The sequence below is a fragment of the Notamacropus eugenii genome, chromosome 1, assembly GCF_028372415.1.
Source record: "Notamacropus eugenii isolate mMacEug1 chromosome 1, mMacEug1.pri_v2, whole genome shotgun sequence".
Taxonomy (NCBI): Eukaryota; Metazoa; Chordata; class Mammalia; order Diprotodontia; family Macropodidae; genus Notamacropus; species Notamacropus eugenii.
This window is the reverse complement of record NC_092872.1, coordinates 450,711,032-450,731,820: the sequence shown is the minus strand read 5'-3', so window position 1 is coordinate 450,731,820 and position 20,789 is coordinate 450,711,032.

Genomic DNA, 20,789 nt, shown 5'->3' with positions numbered 1-20,789 from the left:
CGAGCAGACCCATGATTGGGCATCCTTCAACCAAAACTTGTACCATGGGGCGATCGCCCACAATGGGAGAGCACCAATTAACTTGATGGGTTTCCTGCCCGGACTCTTCAACCCAAGGCAGAGAGATACCCCTCCCAACGGGAGTTCCTGGGGCAATGTTTATGGGATAACAATGAGGATTGTTCAAATAAATGGTAGAGGATCCACTAGCCAACAATTGAGTATGGACTATAAATGGCACATAGCCAGAGGGTCCCACCACCAGACGGGGGAAAGGAGCGGGGGGCACGTCGATCCCTTCAGTATGCCAAGGTCTTATAACTAAATCGGCATTGGGGGAATCCGTGGTAGACGTGCATATTAGGGTTGCAATTTTTGGAGAGCCTGTTGATACTGCTGCGGGAACGATAGGGGTACAGAATTCCCGGGCTGGGGGGCAGGTACAGGGCCTACAGCCTCCACTGGGAAGATCTGTTTCTGGGGTCGGGGACCCCCCCGAGGGAGGCCCCCTTTCCCATTTCCCGACCGAGGTGGTTGAGGCTGCTGCTTTAGATGGCAATGTTTGACAATATGGCCCGGTTTCCCACAGCGAAAACAGGTGGGCAATGCTCCCATTTTAGCGACAGGGCACTGGCTCTTAAAGTGCCCCATTTGGCCACAGCGATAACATTGTTTCTGGGCCTTGGTACCTTGAAGGGCCTGAGTCACCCCTTGGGCCACCGCCGTCACCATGGATTGGTGGGTGTCTTTAGGTGGAATGTCTAACAGCCTCTCTACTATCTCTTCGAGGGAGGCGAGAGGTCCCAAGCCCGCTAGGGCTTGGGAACATTCTGGACGCAAGCCATCTCGGACCAGCTGAGCTATCAGGGAATCCGTTCCTGGTCCCGAGCCAAGAGACCGCTGGACTGCAAGCTGGACCCGACTCACAAAATCAGTGGGGGACTCGCTAGCCCTCTGCTTTAGCCCTACCAACTTATCCCTCATAGTCCCTGGGGCGTCAATCTTGGCAAAACCCCTAATATGACAATACTGAACTGCAGCCATCACCTGAGGATCGAATTGGAGCTGGTCAATAAGCTGCGAGTATGGCCCTGCCCCTGTTTTCATATTCACAGCATCCTCTGTCTCTGCAATATTGTGTTCCTTGACATATCTGAGCGCCTCTTGTCTAACGGTGGCGCCATAAGCCACTAACTGTCCTGGTGTAAGGATAGCCCCCGACACTTCCTTCCAATCAGCTGGGGCCCATGGCCAAGTGGCTGTGGTATTCGCAAAGAGATGCTTCACATAAGGTGACGAAGGGCCATATTTGGAAACGGCCTCCTTCAGTTCTTTCAAAAATTTGAAGGGCACCAGTCGATGGAAACGGTTCTCATTTCCCATCGGATCCCGCTCCACAATGACAGGGTAAGCGCCGGCTCCCTCCCTCTCCTCTAAATCTATCTCCTGTCCCTCCGCCAAAGCTGCGGATAGGCTCTGAGTGAGTACACTCAGAGGCTCCGAGGGCCCGGACCGCCCGTAGGTAAATGACTGCGCTCCTTGTGATGATTGTGACAAGGACGTGGCGGCTGGGGAGAAGGAGAGGGCATTCAGCCCAACCTCGGGAGGACTGGGAGTTCCCAAATTCCATTGAAACTTCTTCCTGCGAGTTCCCCAGCCCTCTCTTGCTGTTTCAGGGACTTCCCATTCCTTCTTGAGTGTTCCTCCCTCATCGGACTTTCCCTTTGTCTTGGGAACTTTCCACTCCCTCTTGGGCGTTCCCTCCTCATCAGACTTTCCCTTTGTCTCGGGGGCTTTCCAGGGGACCTTCCACTCCCTCTTGGGTGTTCCCTCCTCATCAGACTTTCCCTTTGTCTCGGGGGCTTTCCACTCCCTCTTGGGCGTTCCCTCCTCATCAAACTTCCCTTTTGTTCTTCCCCTCGGGGCTCTAGAGTCCCGCCCCTTGCTCAGCCATGCGCCACCTTGAAGGGCGCGGTCCTGGTCCCTGCCTGCACATTCTCTTAACATACCCCATGGATATAAAGGCTTGGGGTTGGGATCATCCTCATCGGATTCCTCTTCTTCTTCTGTCGTCCCTTGAAGGGACTGCCCTGTCTGGGTCTCGCTGTTTGATCGCCAGGGGGGACAGGGATCCGAGCACAAAAGTGCAGCGACCACTTGAAAGAACGTAAAGTCCTCCTCTGTTAATACACCCGGGTTCACCCTCTCATAGGCAACCATCTGTTGTCCCACTATGTCCCATTTAGCTGGGCGTAACCCACAATGCTCTAGCCAAGGGGAGACATCCCAGATCTTTTCCACAAATGCTCTACAGTCCCGAATGTGGGGCTTAAGCCCATGGATCTTACAAAGCTTATACAGCTGACAAGCAAGTACTCCTTTATCTTCGGGCTTTAAACTGGGAAAACTATTTCCCTGACCCATCCTGGCCACTTCCCAATATTAAGACTGCCTGAATCTTCCCGCAGTAGCGAGGCAAGGCCACTTCTCAATACTGAGGCTGCCTGAATCTTCCCACAGTAGCGGAGCAAGGCTACTACTGCGGGGCAAGGCGGATTCTCCTCTCCCTATGGCGGTCCCTGTCCGGGCGCCAGATGCCCGGGGCGACTCCCGGGCCTTTGCCTTCTACTTACCTATCCCCGGTCTTTGGACGTCTCCGGCCCCTCTCCTGGTTGGGGGAGGGGAATTCCCTCTCCCTGTTGGGGGAGGGGAATAAACAGGCAGAGCACCCGAAAGGAGTTGCAGCCAGCAAGCTTTATTGCGTTTCTTCTCCTCCAGCTCTCGTGGTCATCCCCTTTTATTATCCCCTGTCTCCTCCCCTGTACCTCCCATGGGCAGGCGAGCTCCTCCCAAGTGCCTTACCGTGGGTGGAGCCAGCCTGTTACCAGGGCCATCCCAGTACCCCACAAGGGGGCAGGTTCGGACCCTCAGGCGTCTCACGGTCCTCACGGGGGACCCCGGTCCAGAGTTGTCCCCCAACAGTCAGGTCCTTTCTTATTCTGACAGTATGGAGAGGCTTTGAATGCAGTAAAATATTGGCATCTGAAGGAGGATTTGGGATGGGGATCCTACTGAGGGAAAGAAAGTCTCTCACCAAAGGAACTGCATATCATAGGTTACAGAGATAGAAGAGAACTCAGAGATCAGTCTGTCAAAGAGTATTTATTAAGTGCTTTATTTCTGCCAGGTATTATGCTAAGCATTGGTGATGAAAGGAAGGCAAAAACCATCTTTGCCCTCAAGGAGCATACTTTCCTATGAGGAAGAAAACAGCTTCTTCACCTGATACTTTAACACAGACTTCTTTTAAGGCTGTGTTCTTGGCCCTCTTCCTCTCCTCCCCTTCCCTTTCCTCCCCTTCCCTTTCCTCTTCTTCCCTTTCCTCTTCTTCCCTCCCTTCCCCTTTCTTCATCTTTTCCTTCTCCTGCCATCCTTTCCCTTCGATTTCCCTCCCTCCTCCTCTCCTCCTTAAAATCAGCATGTCCAAAACAAAAACCGTCATCTCTTCCCAGAAACTTGATGCCCTTTCTGACATTACTGCTGTTATCTGTGGTACCAGTGTTGTTTTTCTCAAATATTTGTAACCTTGGGTGGTTACATGGATTTACATGAACTATCAGAATTGCATCCTACTAGGTCTTTCCCACTTTTACTCTCTCCCACTCCAATATATCTATGTTAGATTGCTTAAGTCATTCTTATGCTCAACAGTTTTCCACTGCTTCCTAATACCTGTCAAGTAAAATGTAACCTCTTTTGTTCGGCGTTTAGAACTCTCCATAATCTGACATTGGCCTACCTTGCTAATCATATCTCATATTATTCTCCTCTATACTCTATGCTTTAGTCAAACTGCATGATTTTTCTCTCTATCCATTGAGTACAACCCATGCTCTCCAGTCTCTGTGCCATGCCTGGAAATCCTTTCCATTCCCTCAAGGACTATTGAATTTCTATCCAACCTTTAAAGACCAGCTTACATGCTACTTCCTCCAGAAAGCCAGCCATTCCTCATTCCCCAGTTAGCAATGATTTTTGCCTCACCCCTAAACCTTACATCAGGCTTTATTTGAACCTCTCAAATATATATAATATACACATATTGTATATTTAGATGGAGGTATGGAATTGAAGTCAAGAAAACCTGAGTCCAGATCCCAACTCATACTTACTAGGTATGTGACTGTATAGCCTTGGTTTCCTCATCTGTAAAATATGGATAACAATAAGTTCTACTTCACAGGGTTATTGTAAAGAGCAAATGAGATAATCTATATAAAGCACACTACCAACCTTACAAGACCGTATCAATTTTTTGTTATATATTGTTATTATCATTACCCACAAATCTATCTTATCCCTCAACTAGACGATAAGCTTAGGATTTTGTGTTACTTAAAATTTATGTCTCACCTTGTGCCTAACACAGTGCTTTACACATAGTTGGTGATTAATAAATGTTGACTAAGGGAATTAATAACCTGCTTAAGGTCACAAAGATAGTAGTGACAGTTCATTTTAGAATACAGATCTCCTGTTCCCTAACCTGGGTCCTGTTAACATTGCTAGCTATGTCTCTACGTTGGTGGGTAGGAAACCCATAGCTGGTCCTTTAGATGCCCTCCCCTTCATCTGGGAGAATGATGCTATTTGAAATTGTGCCTGATTGGGTAGAAAATACTTGGGCCCATACTTAATATTTTTTCCTTGTTTCTACAATAAGAGTAGCAGAATGAGGTGGAAGACTTCTAGAAAACTGAAGCTTTGAATGTGAATTAAGATAACAAATCATTCTACCTCATTGTCATTTCCATTTTTTCAGCAATATTACTTGAATACCACATCTCTAATAATAAATGCTGAATTCTGAGTCGGGCATTAACGAAACAGAGCATTTCTAACTAAAGAGGAAGGCCAGAACCATGACGTTACTAGAAATTTTATGAGGATTGGTTCAAGGAAATGGGAATGTTTAGTTTGAGAAAGAGAATAATTAGAGGGAGCATATCTGCTATTCAAAAGGTCTGCCATCCCTAGAACAGGGATCAGACTGAAATTTGGCTAGGGGTAGATGCATGGCATTCCAAAGATCCACAGTAGGAAGGTGAATGAGGCAGAGTAATGTTTATCAAGAAATTATTCTTATATGAGAAAATGAAGGAATAGTAGGATAGAGCAAGAGTAGAGAGTATTTTAGAGATCAAAGGAGAATCTAGCTTTTGAAGGTCCTTTCCAGGCAAACAGAAGTGTTTGTATTTTATCCCAGGGGCAAGAAGGAGCCACTGAATACTATAGTGCTTTTGCACACAGTAGATATTTAATAAATGTTTATTGAGTTGAATCCAACAAAAAATCCTGTCACTGAAAAAAAAATATCAAATAGAAAGAAACAGGAGATATAGTTGTAGTGTATAGTGACTTAGGAGGAGGAAAAGGAACTCATTTCCGGCCTCAGCCATAATTCTCTGGCAGGATCCCCTGCCATAGCCGTTACAAAGAATCTCTTTGTTTTCACTTTTCAAGGCCACTCCAAGAGTCCATCGTTCTGAGATTCCATAACTGTTTATATTTTTACAACCCTTTCCTCATAAGGACCCAGGGAGATAGCTTACGTATTAGTATCCATATTTTACAAATGGTAAAACTGAGGCTCAGAGAGATGAAATGGCTGGCCCATGGTCACGTAGCTAATCTTCTCGTTCTGAGTCTAGCGCTCTTTCCACTACCAGGTGTTGTGGGGCTACAGACACTCTGTGTAGTTTATGCCCTAAAGGAGGTCACAGTCTTTTGCTTTGCTAGTTTAGAGCAATCCTATTATTTCATGGATAGGAAATTCCTTCTGCTGAGAATTGTGTGGCTGCAGAGGGAATTTAGCCCTTAGTAAACATTTATTAAGTGTATAAGAATAATAATAACTAACTTTATATAGCCCTTATTATGTTCTAAGACCTATACTAGGTGCTTTACATTTATTATCTCCTTTGATGTTCACAACAACCCTGGGAGGTAGTTGCTATTATCATTCCATTTTACAGATAAGCAAACTGAGACCAAGAGAGGTTAAAAGACTTGCCGGGAGTTGTGCAGCTAGTAAGCATCTGAGGTTGGATTTGAACTTAGGTCTTCCTAACTCCAGGCCTGCTGTTCTATCTGCTGGGCCACCTTGCTACTCTACAATGTGTCAAACCTACTATAGGTCAGGTATTGTACTAGATAGCAGAATACAAAGATAAAAAATGAAACAGAGCAGGCAATAGGGGGAGACAAAATGTATATATGTGTTTATACAAATATATTTATATGTTTTATAAATATGCATATATACCTATAGTTGTATATAAGATTGTATTATAATATACTTTACATTATATATTACTTGTATATATTATGTTATATATAAATATGATCTATAAAAAATAAATGAGAGAAATTTTTGAGGGAGGAAGAGGTCAGTAGCCTTTGGTTGGGACTAGGAAGAGCTTCATGCAGAGAGCATTGTTTGACTAGAGTTTTTGAGGAAATAAAGGGGATTTTAAACGGTGGTGGTGAGGAGAGAGAGTATATTCCAGACAAGAAAGACAACCACTTCAAGGACACAATGGTAGTCAATGAAGAGTCATGTATGAGAGACAGCAAAAATCCAATGTGATTAGACAGTAGGGTACATGAACGGAAGTGAAATATGATAAGTCTGGAAAAGAGAGGTGAAGGTCCTTTGTAAAGTACATTAAATGGCAAACAGAGAAATGTGACCCTAGATGTAATAAGGAGCTACTGGACTTGATTGAATAGTGGAGTCACATTGTCATACCTGTGCTTTAGCAATTTTACATTGGCAGCTTTGAGGATGAAGGGTTGGAGAGGGGATTCCATTTTCAAGAGACACATACAGAAGACGAAAGGAAGGGCTGGTAATGGAGGATAAAGATAAAAATCAAATACTTTTTTAAAATGTCATGAAGTTTAAAGCTTGAGCTGAGACTGCTAAAGAAAGTTAATGCCTCCCCAAAAGAGGATTTTAATTGTATGTGAGGGAAAATAGTATAAAAGAAGGGTAAGTCCCACTGCTCAGGTTGTAGGGGACAAAAATAATGAACAACAGAGAGAAGGCAGAATCACTCAATTCACACTTTACTTGTTTTTCTGCCAAGAAGACCTCTCTTTCAACTAGAAATGACAATAAGGATTTATTAAGTGTCTATTGTGTGCCAGGAACTCTGCTAGGCTCTTGGGCTGCAGACAAAAATGAAGCAATCTTCATCCTCAAGAAACTTGCATTTCTGTCTGAGGAGATAGCATGTACACACAGAAGTTATATAAAATAAGTGGGTAGTAAAATTTTGGTTTGTGGTCACTGATAGTTTGTGGAATCAGGAAAGGCTTCCCGTAGAAGGTGTCAGTTGACCAGAGTTTTGAAGGAAAGTGGAGATTCTGAGAGTCAGAGGTAAGGAAGTAGTGCATTCCAGGCATGGGGGACAGCCAGTGTAATGGTATAGATAGTTAATGGAAGATTGAAACTAAGTTAAGTAAGGGCATGGTAAGAGAGGTCCTGACTACTCAGCAGCCTTCCTCCATCATGCCCCAGGAGCCTCTTCCTCCTGAAGCTCACTCCAGCTCTGGAATTCACACACCGTAAGGATGCTCTGCTCCCAGGACCTCTCCCTCTAAATTGAATGGTTCCTTTGAGAACCTCTATTTAAGGAGTGTATCGAAAGCCAGCCAAATCTCGTTCTTCTCCAGACTGCACTCCAGATTTTCTCTACCATGCTTCATGCCAATAGTTCTCTCCTTTTCATCTTTTTTTTCCCTTGGGTCATCTTCTTCCACTAAAATTTAAGTTCCTTGAGGAAAGAGTCTGTCTTTCTGTGGATTTGTATTCCCAACACTTAGTATCTGGCACATAGTAAGTTTTTAATAAATGAATATTGACTAACTAACAGCTACTCTTGAAGAATTTTGGTCACTTGACCTTGTCTATATTCTAAGATGCTAAGATAATTGGTGAATGTGTTTGCTACATCAGTCTATGAATGATCAAAATATTTATATCCGTAGAAATGAAAGTTGTGTACATGGGAACTAATGAGATCAGGGGTAGAGAGAGAGAGAAAGAGGAAGGAAGGAAGGAAGGAAGGAAGGAAGGAAGGAAGGAAGGAAGGAAGGAAGGAAGGAAGGAAGAAAGACAGGAAGACCCAGGTCAGAACCCTATGTTACCTCTGCAGGTAGGGGGTGGAGTGTGGATAAGGATCAGATAAGTAGGAGGGCAACAGACTTTTCTTGCCAGCCTTCCAGGTCACCCTGGGCTGGAAGTCTCCTCCACTTTGTTGTTCTGTGGCTTCTGTTGCTCTAGAATTTGTTGAGAGTCATTCTTTACAGGTATTTTATGGGCTGTGGGGGAAGAGCTAAAGTATATGCATCTTTCTACTCTGCCATTTTGGCTCCACCCCCATAACTTATTTTTAAAAGGAGATATTTTGTTTTTAAAATAATCTTTAAATTATTTAAAAATTACTGTATAAATTATTTTTAAAATTATCTTTATAAAGATAATTCAGAGAAGCTACAATGAGGTATGAACCAAGGTTCCTGGAGCCTGGAAGATGAATGAAGAGAAGGAGTATGGGATTGGAAGCACAAGTAGGGGATTATTCTTGATGGTGAGAGGGTCACTTTTTGAAAAGCTAAAATTTAAACCACAGAGCCCACAAAATATGGGCCAGTGAGCTTGTTTTTGATTTTTGGGAAATTCTAGGACAGATCATTAAAGACTAAATATCTAGAAAAGGAACCAGTAATTACAAAGGGCCAGCAAACCTTCATTAAAAAGAGGCCATGACAGACTCACTTAATTTCCTTTACTGAGGACTTAGATAAAAGCATGGATGTCATGCTCATCAAGTTTGAAGACGACGCCAAGCTGGGAAGGATAATCAACACACGAGCTGTGTATCATCAGGATTCTAAAAACTCATGAAGGAGGGAATAAGCATTGATCTAGTGCCTACTACTGACAAGCACTATGCTAATTGCTTTTACAAATGTCATCTTAGTTAATCCTCATTACAAACTGGGGCAAACAGAGGTTTAGTGACTTTCCCAGGGTCATACAGGTAGCATCAAAGACCAGATCTGAACCCAAGTCTTGTTGATTCCAGGATTAGAGATCCCTTCATTGCAGCACCAACTGCCTCATGATAAACTAGAGCATGGTAAAGCTAGTAAGAGGAAATTCTGCAAGGTTAAATGTAAGGTCTTAACCTTGGCACAAAGATAATTATAAGGTGAAGGTGACAAAATCAGACACAAATTGTTCTGAAAAAGATCTGGGGGTTTTAGTGGACTGCTCTGGGTCAGCAGCGTGATGTAAAGACCATCATTGTTAATGCCACCTTGAGAGGCACAAAGAGAGGCAAAGCTTCTGGGAATATCAGATGAGTTGTGAAGTACTCTGCACTTATCAGACCTCACCTGGAATATGGAATTCAGTTCTGGGCATCATAATTTAGGAAGGACTTTGCTAAACTGGAGGGTGCCCAGAGGAAGAGAACTTGGTGAAGAACCTTGGGTCCATGAAAGGACTGAGCTTGCTTAAGAGAGAAGAATCAGGGAGACATGAGAACTATCTTCAATTATGTGAAAGGGCTGGAACATGGAGGAGGGATTAGATTTATTCTGCTTAGATCCAGAGGAAAGAAGCAAGAGTAAGGGTGGAAGTAACAAAGGGGCAAACATAAGTTTGGTGTCAGGAAAAACTGCCAGAAGTAGATGGGATGGTGATGAAGGCAGATGATGAAGAGATGGAAGAACTATCTAACTCTTTATTTTGCTTCTCTTTTCTCTGCCAGGGAGAATGATTGCCGGTCTAAAAATGACAGAAGACAAATGGCTAATAGGAAATTAATACAGAAGATAAGTAAGGAGTTAGTAAGAAATCATCTCATTGACTTCAATGAGTTCAAGCCATTTGACCCATTCTATAGTACTCAAAGAACTGACGGATACAATGGTGGATCCATTGTCAAAAATCCTTCGAAGATCAAAGAAACACTGATAGCAGGATTGTAAAAGGGTAATGTCCCAATATTCAAAAAAGGGAACATACTGGGTTAGGTAAACTATTTGGATTTCTGGCAAAATTTTAGAAGTTTTAAAAATCTTATTATTTTGCATCTATTTATTGATTTCTCCCAATTTAATTTTATTACTTTTTTTAGACGGAAAAGCATTTATTTTCTCTACTCACTACTCCCCCCTTCCACTGAACGATTAAAAAAAATAAAGAAACCCTCACAAAACTATGCATTGTCAGACAAAATAAATTTCCATACCAGCTAGGTCCAAAAATATGTTTGTTTTTGTATTTCCTCAGTTATTTGACAGAAATTAGGTAGCATTCTTCATCTTTAGATCTCTGAAACAGTGATTTGTCACTCTAGTGATCAGATTTCTATAGTACTTAAAATTGTTTTCTTTATAATATTGTCATTGTACAAATTATTCTCCTACCTCTACTCACTTCACTGTGTATCAGTTCATAGAACTCTTCCCAATTTCTTCTGAAATTATCCATTTCATCATTACAAAAACATTACATTCATGTACCAGTATTTGTTTAGTCATTCACCAATTAGTAAGTAACCCCTTAGTTTCCATTTATTTTTCCTGCTATTAAAAGAGCTACTATAAATATCTTTGTACATTTTCTTCTCTTTGGGGTATATGCTTAGTAGTGCTATTACCTCATCAAAGATTAATGACTTCTGGGGAATAATTCCAAATTGTTTCCCAGGATTGATAACACAAATTCATGAGCTCCACTGTGCGTTAGTGTGTGTGTTTTCTTCCGGTTCCTCCAACATTTGTCATTCTTCTCTTTTGTCATCTTTACCATTTTGATGGATGTGAATTGCTGAAATTTGCATTTTTCTAATTATCAGTGATTTGAAACATTTTTATACAGTTGTTGATGGCTTGGATCTCTTTCTCTGAAAATTTCCTGTTCATGTCCTTTGCTATTTATGAAAATATTATTAAAAAGATGGCCGGAAAATAGCTAGACAGGAAAACATCAATCACCTAGGACCAGATTTCATCAAGAATAGGACATGACAATCCTTCAAGCTCCTCCTTATTTGCATCGCTCATGCCACTGCTGTCTCTAAGATGGATGAGTATGTTTGTGAGTTCTATCCTTGGGGAATTGTGAATGACTACAGAAGTGGTACTTTCCAAGCATAGATTCCGAGAGTTCTCCAGTGGAGATAGATAAAATATAAGCTTCAAGGGAGCATGACAGGCATTATTACCACAGTATCTCATTTGGGGAACTACCCTCCAAACTATCCCCCACCAAGCCATCAAACCCCACTGTCATAATGCTTTTCATCTGTGCAGGCAGACAGGCAACACACATTTATTAAACTCTTACTACGCGCCAGGCACTGTGCAAGCAAGAAGATAGTCTTTATCCTCAGTGATCTTAAATTCAAATGTAGTAGAGGCTATCTTTCAGGTTCTATACACTTCAGGAGGAAATGCTGGGTCTTGTTTGGTCCTGTTTTACATTCTCTGGGGTCCTCTTGATGCTTTATCTGGTTAGTGAGGGCTGTGTTCTAAAAGGATCTCAGGGGAAGCTCAAGCAGGGGACCTGCAGATCTTCTATCTTCAGTGTGTTCTAAGATATATACTCTATGGTGAAGTCTGGTCATCGCCCTCCTGATTTGACCTCTGCAAGCTCCTGATACCAGTTTGGGTTGGGCAACACAAGTATAGACTTGTCTCTGGTTAGAATTCTAGTAGACTGCTTCTTGTTTCATTCTGCTCTACTTCCCCATACTTACTCACTACCTCCACTCTAATACTCGCATTCAGCTGTCTGGAAGGCTCTAGATTCAGAGCAACAAAGCTGCTGACTGCACCTTGATCTGAGTTCTCTGCCCAAGCAGGGTTAACAACCCAGTTCTTAGGTTAGAGCAGTAGCCCATTCTAATTCCTTGCATGGTTAGATTCTGCCTTCCATGCTTGTCTCAGGAAACAGCTATAGGGCAGCTCCATGTCTGGCTTAAGATCCCCTCCTAAGTCCACGTCCTGTTACTGCTCCCTGAGGTGGAAAATTATGTTTCTGTACTTGAATCTCCTGACCATTACTCAGTCTGGTGCTTTTCTTAGACTTTTGTTTGAGTAGTTGTGGTGGCTGGAGAAAGCTGGGTTGTGCTGCTTTCTCCAGTTTCTTCTTTTGGTTACTCTCAAAATGTGGATTTTCCTCAAGGTTCTAGCCTTACCCTCCTTTTCCCCTTTTCTTCTTTTATCTTTCCTTTTCTTCTCTCTTTTCCCCCTTATCTTTTCTTTGTTACTTAAAGCTCTTTATAATCTAGCCCCTTCTATTTATCTTTTTACGTATTACCACTTTGATACACTTTAAGAACCCACTATTTTGTCCCATGTGCGGTTCCTCACCCAAGCTGCTTCATTTCCCTTCTTCATGCCTTTGCACTGACTGTACCCCACGCCTGAAATGGTCTTTCTCCTCCCTCCTTTCAGAATCCCTGGATTCCTTCCAGGCTCAGCTCAAATGTCACCTTTTGTAGGAGATCTTTCTTGGTGTCCACAGTTTCTAATGCCTTCCCTTCCAAGGTTACCTTCCTTTTACTCTGTATGCATTCTGTATATCCATATTTCTATGTCTATGATTACGTCTATATCTATAGGTTGACTGCTTTATTAGAATGCAAGTTCCTTGAAGGCAAATTGTTTTTGCTTTTCTTTGCATGCACAAAGTTTACCATAGTGCCTGGCACATAGTAAGTACTTATTAAATGCTTACTGATAGATTGATCTTCTCTCTGTACTCTATTTCCTGGTAATACCATCTACTTCCATAGCTGCAACTATGATCTCTATATAGACAGTTTCTAAATCTATATATCTAGCCCTCAACTCTCTCCTGAACTTCAGCCTTTCCTCTTCAGACAATATCATCTAGATCTCCTATAGGCGTCTTGATGCCTATAGGACATGTTAACATACTTTTTATATAGTACTTATATTCCTACTCAAACCCATCCTTCCTCCAACATTTCCCACTCCTGCTAAGGGTACTATACATATAACATTTCATCACATGTCCTAGTATCTTTCCATAAGTCGTCCCCAGTGTCTAGAATATTTTTTTCTCACCTCCCTCTCAAAGAATTCCTAGTTTCCTTCAAAGCACAGCTTAGATGTCACCTCCCACATGAGACTTTTCCTTATCTCCTCATTGTTATTAATACTCTCTTTCTCTCTCTCTGTCTCTGTCTCTGTCTCTCTCTCTGGATGTTGTTTTACGTTACTTAGTATATCTCATACACAAAGTTGTGCATGTGTTGTAGGTCCCCAGGAGAATGTAGGCAGCTTGAAGGTAGAAATTACTGCTTTTGAACAATATGATTTGCACATAGAAGTCACTCCATAGATACCCATATTTTCAAATGACTGCTAGATGTTTCCACTTGGCCATTCCACTGGTACCTTGGAATTGACATGTCCAAAGCCAAACTAATCATCTTTTCACACTAAATCTGCTTTTCCTTTTGACTTCCCTTTTCCTGATTCTCTTTAATGCCAGGCCAGTGCATTCCCTCTGAGATCACCAATATGTACTGTTTATACTTTGTTTGTACATCATTATTTTCATGTAGACTTCTCCATTAGAATGTGAGCTCCCTGAGGGTAGGGACTATTTTCATCTTTATTTATAGCCTTATAACTTAGCACAGTCCTTGGCACATTGTCATCATGTATATATGTCATGTATGTATGTAGTCATGGATGTGGCATGAAATGCTTCTTGACTTACAACAATAGCTAGCATTTATATAGTGCCTATTATGTGCCAGGCACTGTGCTAAGTGCTTTACAAATATTATCTCATTTTACCCTCACAACAACCCTTTGAGATAGGTGCCATTATTATCTCCATTTAAAGATAAGAAAACTGAGGCAAACAGAATTTAAACAACTTGCCCAAGGTCGCACAGCTAGTAAGTGTCTAAGGCCAGGTCCGGACTTAGGTTTTCCTGACTCTATGCACTGTCCCTCGTAGCTCACTTGATTTAGCATTCCAGCATTATCTTATGCTGTTATGCTTAAAAAACAATTCTGAACTTAACATCAAATAAAATAGACACTTCCTTGTATAAAGTAGCACAGAAAAGATTGTGCAAGAAACCATGAATCTCTTTTACCTCAGATTGTTTTTCTTTTAAAATATAAAATAAATTCAACATGTAACTTTCAGAGTTGTCCTGCTTGCCTGTGATTCCTTCTGACCCCTCTTATGTTCCATTCTGTGCATTAAATTTTTTAAATGATTTTTTCCCTCTTGCCCTTTTTTGGGTCTATATTATCACTAGTTCCTCTCTTGCTTCTCGCTGCTGAATCATACTATCATTTTTTATCCTAAATGTCCTCCAGGCACAGTGATTGTTTGCTATTTCTTGAACATTCTTTAGACTTTTTTGTCTCTAGGTACCTTTGCCATGCTGTTCTCTTAGCATCAAATGTACTTCTTCCAGTCTGTATCTATTAAAATCCTATGCAAAAAAAGAAAGAAAAAATCCTATGCATTCTCCAAGGCTCTTTAAATACCACCTCTTCCTTAAAGTCATCACTTATTCCCAGGATAAGTAATCCTTTTCTCTTCTCAATCACAAAATCTTAATATTGGAAAAAGACTTTAGAGGATATTTAATCTTCCCTATAACTCAGTAGGGATCTTTTCTACAATATCCCAATGGATCCTCACTGAACTATTACTTGACAGTATCCTGTGATGTGGATCTCACTACCTCATGAGGCAGTTCATTCACTTTTGGACATCTTTGATCCAAATAATTAGTAAAAATCACAATCTCTGCATTTTCCACTTATGCAGGGTTTATGCTGAAAAATGTTTAACAACTGGTTCTTCAGAAAAAAAAGTACTTTATCAGGACACACTTTGAAGTTTAATCTTCATTCTTCATATTTTCTCTAGCACTTTCTTAAGTTTTGACAATCAACAAAATAATAAATCAAGCCTTGGTGTGTAGTTTGCTGATTTCTGAAGTGTAAAGGCTCACACTGAAAAATTCACAATCATCAGTTGGGGTTGGCTCCCGCTGCACCCCTAGTTGCTCCTTTCTCTGCCCTCTGGGGCTAAGCAGAACAGACTCAATTTCTCTTCTCCATGACAACCCTATGAATACTTGAAGTCAGTACCCAAATCTTCCTTTAATCCTTCCTTCTTCAGGTAACCACCCCCAGATCCTTCTCGGGGTTGCTGTAGGGTGCTTTGCATCTCTCCGATGGCATTCACCTCACGTCAGGCTGCTGTAGCTGTTTATGAACTTGTCCTATTGTTTCTACACACCTAGGAACTTCGCAAGGGCAGGAATTGTGTCTTACTCATCTTCTCAGCTGGAGGCAGCCAGGCGGCTCCATGGATAGAGCACTGGGCCTGGAGTTGGGAACGTCTGAACTCATACACTTGGTAGCTGTGTGACTCCGAGCAAGTCCCTTAACTTTGTCTCATTTTCCTTAACTATATAACGAGGGTAATAACAGCACCTATCTCACAGGATTGTTGTAAGGATCAAATTAGATAATATTTATAAAGTAATTAACACAATGCATGGCACATAGTAGGTGCCATATAAATGCTTATCCTCCTTCCCTTTGCATCACTCCAGTCTGCACACATAATAACACTATCATTGAATGGATGAATGTAGGGTCATGCCATGCTGAGGTATCATAGGAAAGTGGAGGGCAACATTAATAAATTCAGTAACTTTTAGGAGAAAACATATTGAATTCCAAGACAAAGACTTTTTTTTTACATTAAAGTGTTTAATTAATGGAACAATCATTATCAATGTAACAAGCTAAAAAAATACAGCAACTTGAATACAAGACTGAGGTAACAAAATACTTCACCAAAACCAAAAGATGCCTCCCACACAGGGTTAAAGTTCAGAGGTTATTATGGGTAAGACAGTTCACAAGGGTTGTAGAAAGGCATTTCACCAATGGCATGCAGTGGTCTGCTGGAAAAGACAATCCCGAACAGCGCAACCATTTTCACAAGAAACCAATTAAAATATAGAAACTAATTTACAACTTACTATGAGGAGTAGGTAGGAACATGAAAAATACTGTCTACATGATGCTTGTATGCTAAGTGGAAAACCATGCATTTTGGCACTAAATTCATAAGAGATTATGCAACATGAATACACATATAACCATTTCTTCTCTGGCACAGTCATAAATCATTTGAAAAAGTCATTCTGAGAATGGATAACCAGGGGTCCTTTATAAAACTGACCTAGAATACGTTATGGTCATTCTCCTTGCTTAGTTGGGGAACACTTTTATTTTATCCATAGGCCTGCTATGCAAAATCATTTGCATAGAGGCTGTGAATTCACAGCAGAAGTGCCAGATGCTTGACACTGAAGAAAGCAGCCTGCTACCATACTCCCTCACACTTGACTTATACTTAACAGTATGGGATTCTTTTAGAAGCGATGATAGAAGTACTAATGATTTTCTCACCCTGCTTGGTCTTAGATTCCCTTGTATTGTCGATGCTGCTAGTCTTGGCTGGTGCACAGAATAACAGATTTCACTGCTGCAGAGAACTCCAATGCACTATTTCCCAATCTAATCTTAGCTAAGGTGAAGAAACAATTATCTAAGACCCTGTCTGATTCAAATCGCTAAGGTACCAATACATCATTATTTGAGGGGTGTAGATTAGTGTAGGATACTAAAATTGGAACTGCGAAAACTGGGTTCATATCACAACTCTTTTACTTTCTAGATTTATCATTTTGGGTAAGCTATGTCACTGCTCTGAGTCTTAGTTTCCTCATCTGTAAATATGAGTGAATTAGATGGATTAGAGGATCTCCAAGAAGGTTTCCTTTAAGTTTGGACATTCTATGCATCTACGAGGATCCTCATTTCTCTTGTGAGGACGTGAACAGTATTTCTAACATTGTTGATAGGAGGGATACATGTGTTTTGTCATGACAGATAAACACAGTCATGAGGATTCATAGAGTAGTATAGTATGAGGACAGTGTGAGCTAGAAGGGATATTAGAGATTATCTAGCCAAACTGCCATACTTTACAGATGAGAAAACTGAGAGGGCTAAAATGACTTGTCCAAGGCTCCGTAAGAATGTCATGGTAGAGTCGGGTCTTATGTACTCTCAGTCTAGTGTTCTATATTAAAATCATTACAATGCCTTTGGAACAATCATTATTTCAAAGGAAAGCACTATACGTGGAGGCTTAGGAGTTGCTACAAGATTTTATAGATTCAAAAGAATGGGTTTTTTTTTATTGTTACCTGCTGGTAACAGAGCTTCAGGAAATTGAAATCCACTTCAGGTAGACTTCTGTCAATCACGTCATCTTTTCACGTTCATTTTTTTAAACCATCTGTAAAATGATACCATTACAGCCCCTCATGACTGTAAGACTTGGTGGAAATGGTAGGGAGCCTTAGGGAAGGGAAGGGAGATGAGAAAATGATTTGTGGTCCTACTATTAAAGTAGCTATACAAATATAATTTGGGAAATAATGGAATTCTGGAAGCATAAAAAAGACCATTTCCCAAACAAAATGCCATCATGGATTGTGAATCCTGTGGTCCTTCAGTCTAGCAACCCACATGGTGGGAATCCTGCCATTGGGATCAGCTTCTGTTGTCACAGGAGAGCTTAGATGGTGAGATCGACAACTCAGGGCCTGTAGTCCTTCAGAGGCCAAATGGGACAGACAGCCCAGCCAGACTCAGGATGACCAATCTCAGATTATAGAATCTCTTCCCCATAGAGGGTTCAGACTTGCTTTTCAGACATAAAATCATGCAACAATTTCTCATTCTAGTGTTTATGCTTGTGGCATCTACAGAATGTATTTGGAAGAATATACATGTATCTGTACATGGCAGGAATGTTAGCTTCAAGATTTTATAAGCACTGACAAACCAGAGATGTGTTAAAATATAGAAACGTTCCACAGCATGTTAGTTTCAGTATCCTTTTTTTTTCCAGTGACATACAGGCAAGTTCCGATTATCTCACTGGCAGATTGTCCATGACCAATATTACATTTCCAGACTTGTTTTCTTTAATCCATCCAGCACACTCTGATTCGCCTCCCCTACTGCTTAGGGGAAAGCAAATGGATAATACTGCAGTTTAGGACTTAACAGAATCTTAAAGTTGGAAAGGACTTTAGAATATAGACTGTTAAAACATAGAGTGTTCAAGCTGGAAGGGTTCTAAGAACATAGAATGTTAGAACATAGAATGTTGCAGTTGAAAGGGACCTTAGAGGTCATTTAGTCCATCTAATTATATTTGCCTAAGAAAAATCATTTTTATTTTTGACCCAGACCAATGATTTCATCAATGTGGGGGAAATCCTGTTGTTGAAACTACCTCCACAGCTGCAGATCAACAACTTGTCTGTAATTTATACTCTTAGACAGTCTCCTGGGACACCAAGAAGTCACATGATTTGCACATGGTCACAAAGATTGTGTGAATAAGGGGCAGTACTTGAACCTGAGCCTTCTTGACTCCAAGGCTGGCGGTCTACCCATTACCCTGCATTCTCTCCCAAGGAAATCATTAGGACTCATAATAGAACAGAGACCATGTCAACAGTCCTCCTCTGTTACTGTTGAGATTGGAATTGAGAATGGAATGGGACATCATAATGATGACACTAGCAAACTCTAGTTCACACCTATAGAGCACTTTTAAATTTTACAAAGTGCTTTCTTTCCTCACAATAATCCTGTGAGGCAGGCAGAGTCTGGCTTTTTATCTTTCCGTGACAGTATTAACAAACATTTTTAGAAGGGTTTCCCATATCCATTATTTCATTTGTTTCTCACAGCTGCTGTGTGAGGTAGACAAAGCAGGTATTTTTAGTCTTACTTTGAAGATGAGAAAAGTGAGGCAGAGAAGGGAAATTAACTTGCTTATACTCATATACCTTGTAAAGTAGCTGGTCAAAACTAGAACTCAGGCCCTCTGACTCCCAGTCTAAGAGTGCTGCCCCTCATCTTCCAGGTGAATTTTTTCAAAATCTTACTCTTTCTGAAAGGTTATCTTATATTAAGCTTTTGGGTTTCACAGAATCTTTGAGTGGAAGGAATTTTAGAACACAAAATGGTAGAGTAGAACACAGAATTTTAGGACTGCAAAGGACCTTAGAACAAAGAACGCTGGCACACAGATTGTTAAGGTTGGAAACTATTTTAAAAATCATTTGATCCAAACTGATCATTTTGTAGATGAAGAAACTGCAACCCAGAGAGGTCATGTGACTTGTCCAAGGTAACACTGACTTAGTGGCTGAGTTGGAACCACAATCCAGATCTCCTGACTCCTAATCCAATATTCCTGACACCATATTTTAGTTGCTTTTCTATTTGGATTCAGAGCAGTGGAGATTGAGAGTTTCCTATGTTTCCTTGCCTTAGAGAAAAGGTGGAGTTTTATAAACTTTCCAATTCATATAGTAATGCAAAGGAGGTTAAAAAAAAAACTGTTAACAAGTAGAGAAAGGACCATAGAGGACTGATAAGAAAGATGTGGAAATAGTATGTCCATTACTGGTATGCAAATGGGCACTTCTAAAATGCTTGGGGAGGCTAAAGATGATTTGTTCCTTCAAATAGTTCAAGCTTTACTCCTGTAATCTTCCTCATAAATAAAAAACAACAACAACTTTGCTAGCTAAGGCAACTTTTGGCACAACTCCCAGTCTTCATGGGAACTTTGATTAATCTGGAATAAGTATAGTCTGAATTTCTGAGTTTTAGTTGTACTATCTTTTGAGATCAGTAGAAAGGAAGCCATGGGATTTCATGAGAAAGTAACAAGATTTTCTCTCACAAAGGCATCAAAACTACTAAGCAGGATATAGATTTAGTTAGATTTTTTCTTTTTTAAGAGCTGGAAGGGACCTTAGAGGCCCCTAAATCCAACTCATCTATTTTACAAATTAGGAAACTGAATCATGGAGAAGTTAAATGATTTCTCCAAGGTTACACAGCTAGTTAGCTGGTTAGCTAAACCTAGACCTCCCTGACTCCAAGAGTAGTGCCCTATCCTTTACAACATGCTACCTCTCATGAGATATGCTTCCTGTCCTTGGGTATTCATCAATCAGATATTTATCAATCAAGACGCTAGGTGGCGCAATGGACAGAGTATGGGACCTGGAGTCAGGAAGACCTGAGTTCAATTCCAGTCTTAAAATCTTATTAGCTGTGACTCTGGACAAGTCACTTAATCCTGTTTGTCTCAGTTGCCTCATATGTAAAATGAACTGGAGAAGGAAAGGGCAAATCAACCTAGTATCCATGCCAAGAAAACCTCAAATGGGGTCACAAAGAGTCAGACACGGCTGAAAATGACTAAATAACAAATTCATTAATAGTTGATGTTTCATGCAGGTATGGCTGACTTCCCCAGGGAGACTGCTAACTCTTAATGGGTATATTTTAATGCCCTCCACAGTACCTGGATAAGTGAGGGAACTAGAGATGCTAGACCATCCAAAGACTGGTTGAAGGGACTAGAAATAAAATTTGGCATGGAGAAGAGAAGGTTTGGGGAAATATGAACACCATCATCAAACATTTAAAACTATTTTCATGAGATCATAAATTTAGAGTTGAAAGGGACCTTACAAGTCACTGAATCAATTCCCTCCTTTCATAGCAGAGGTAAC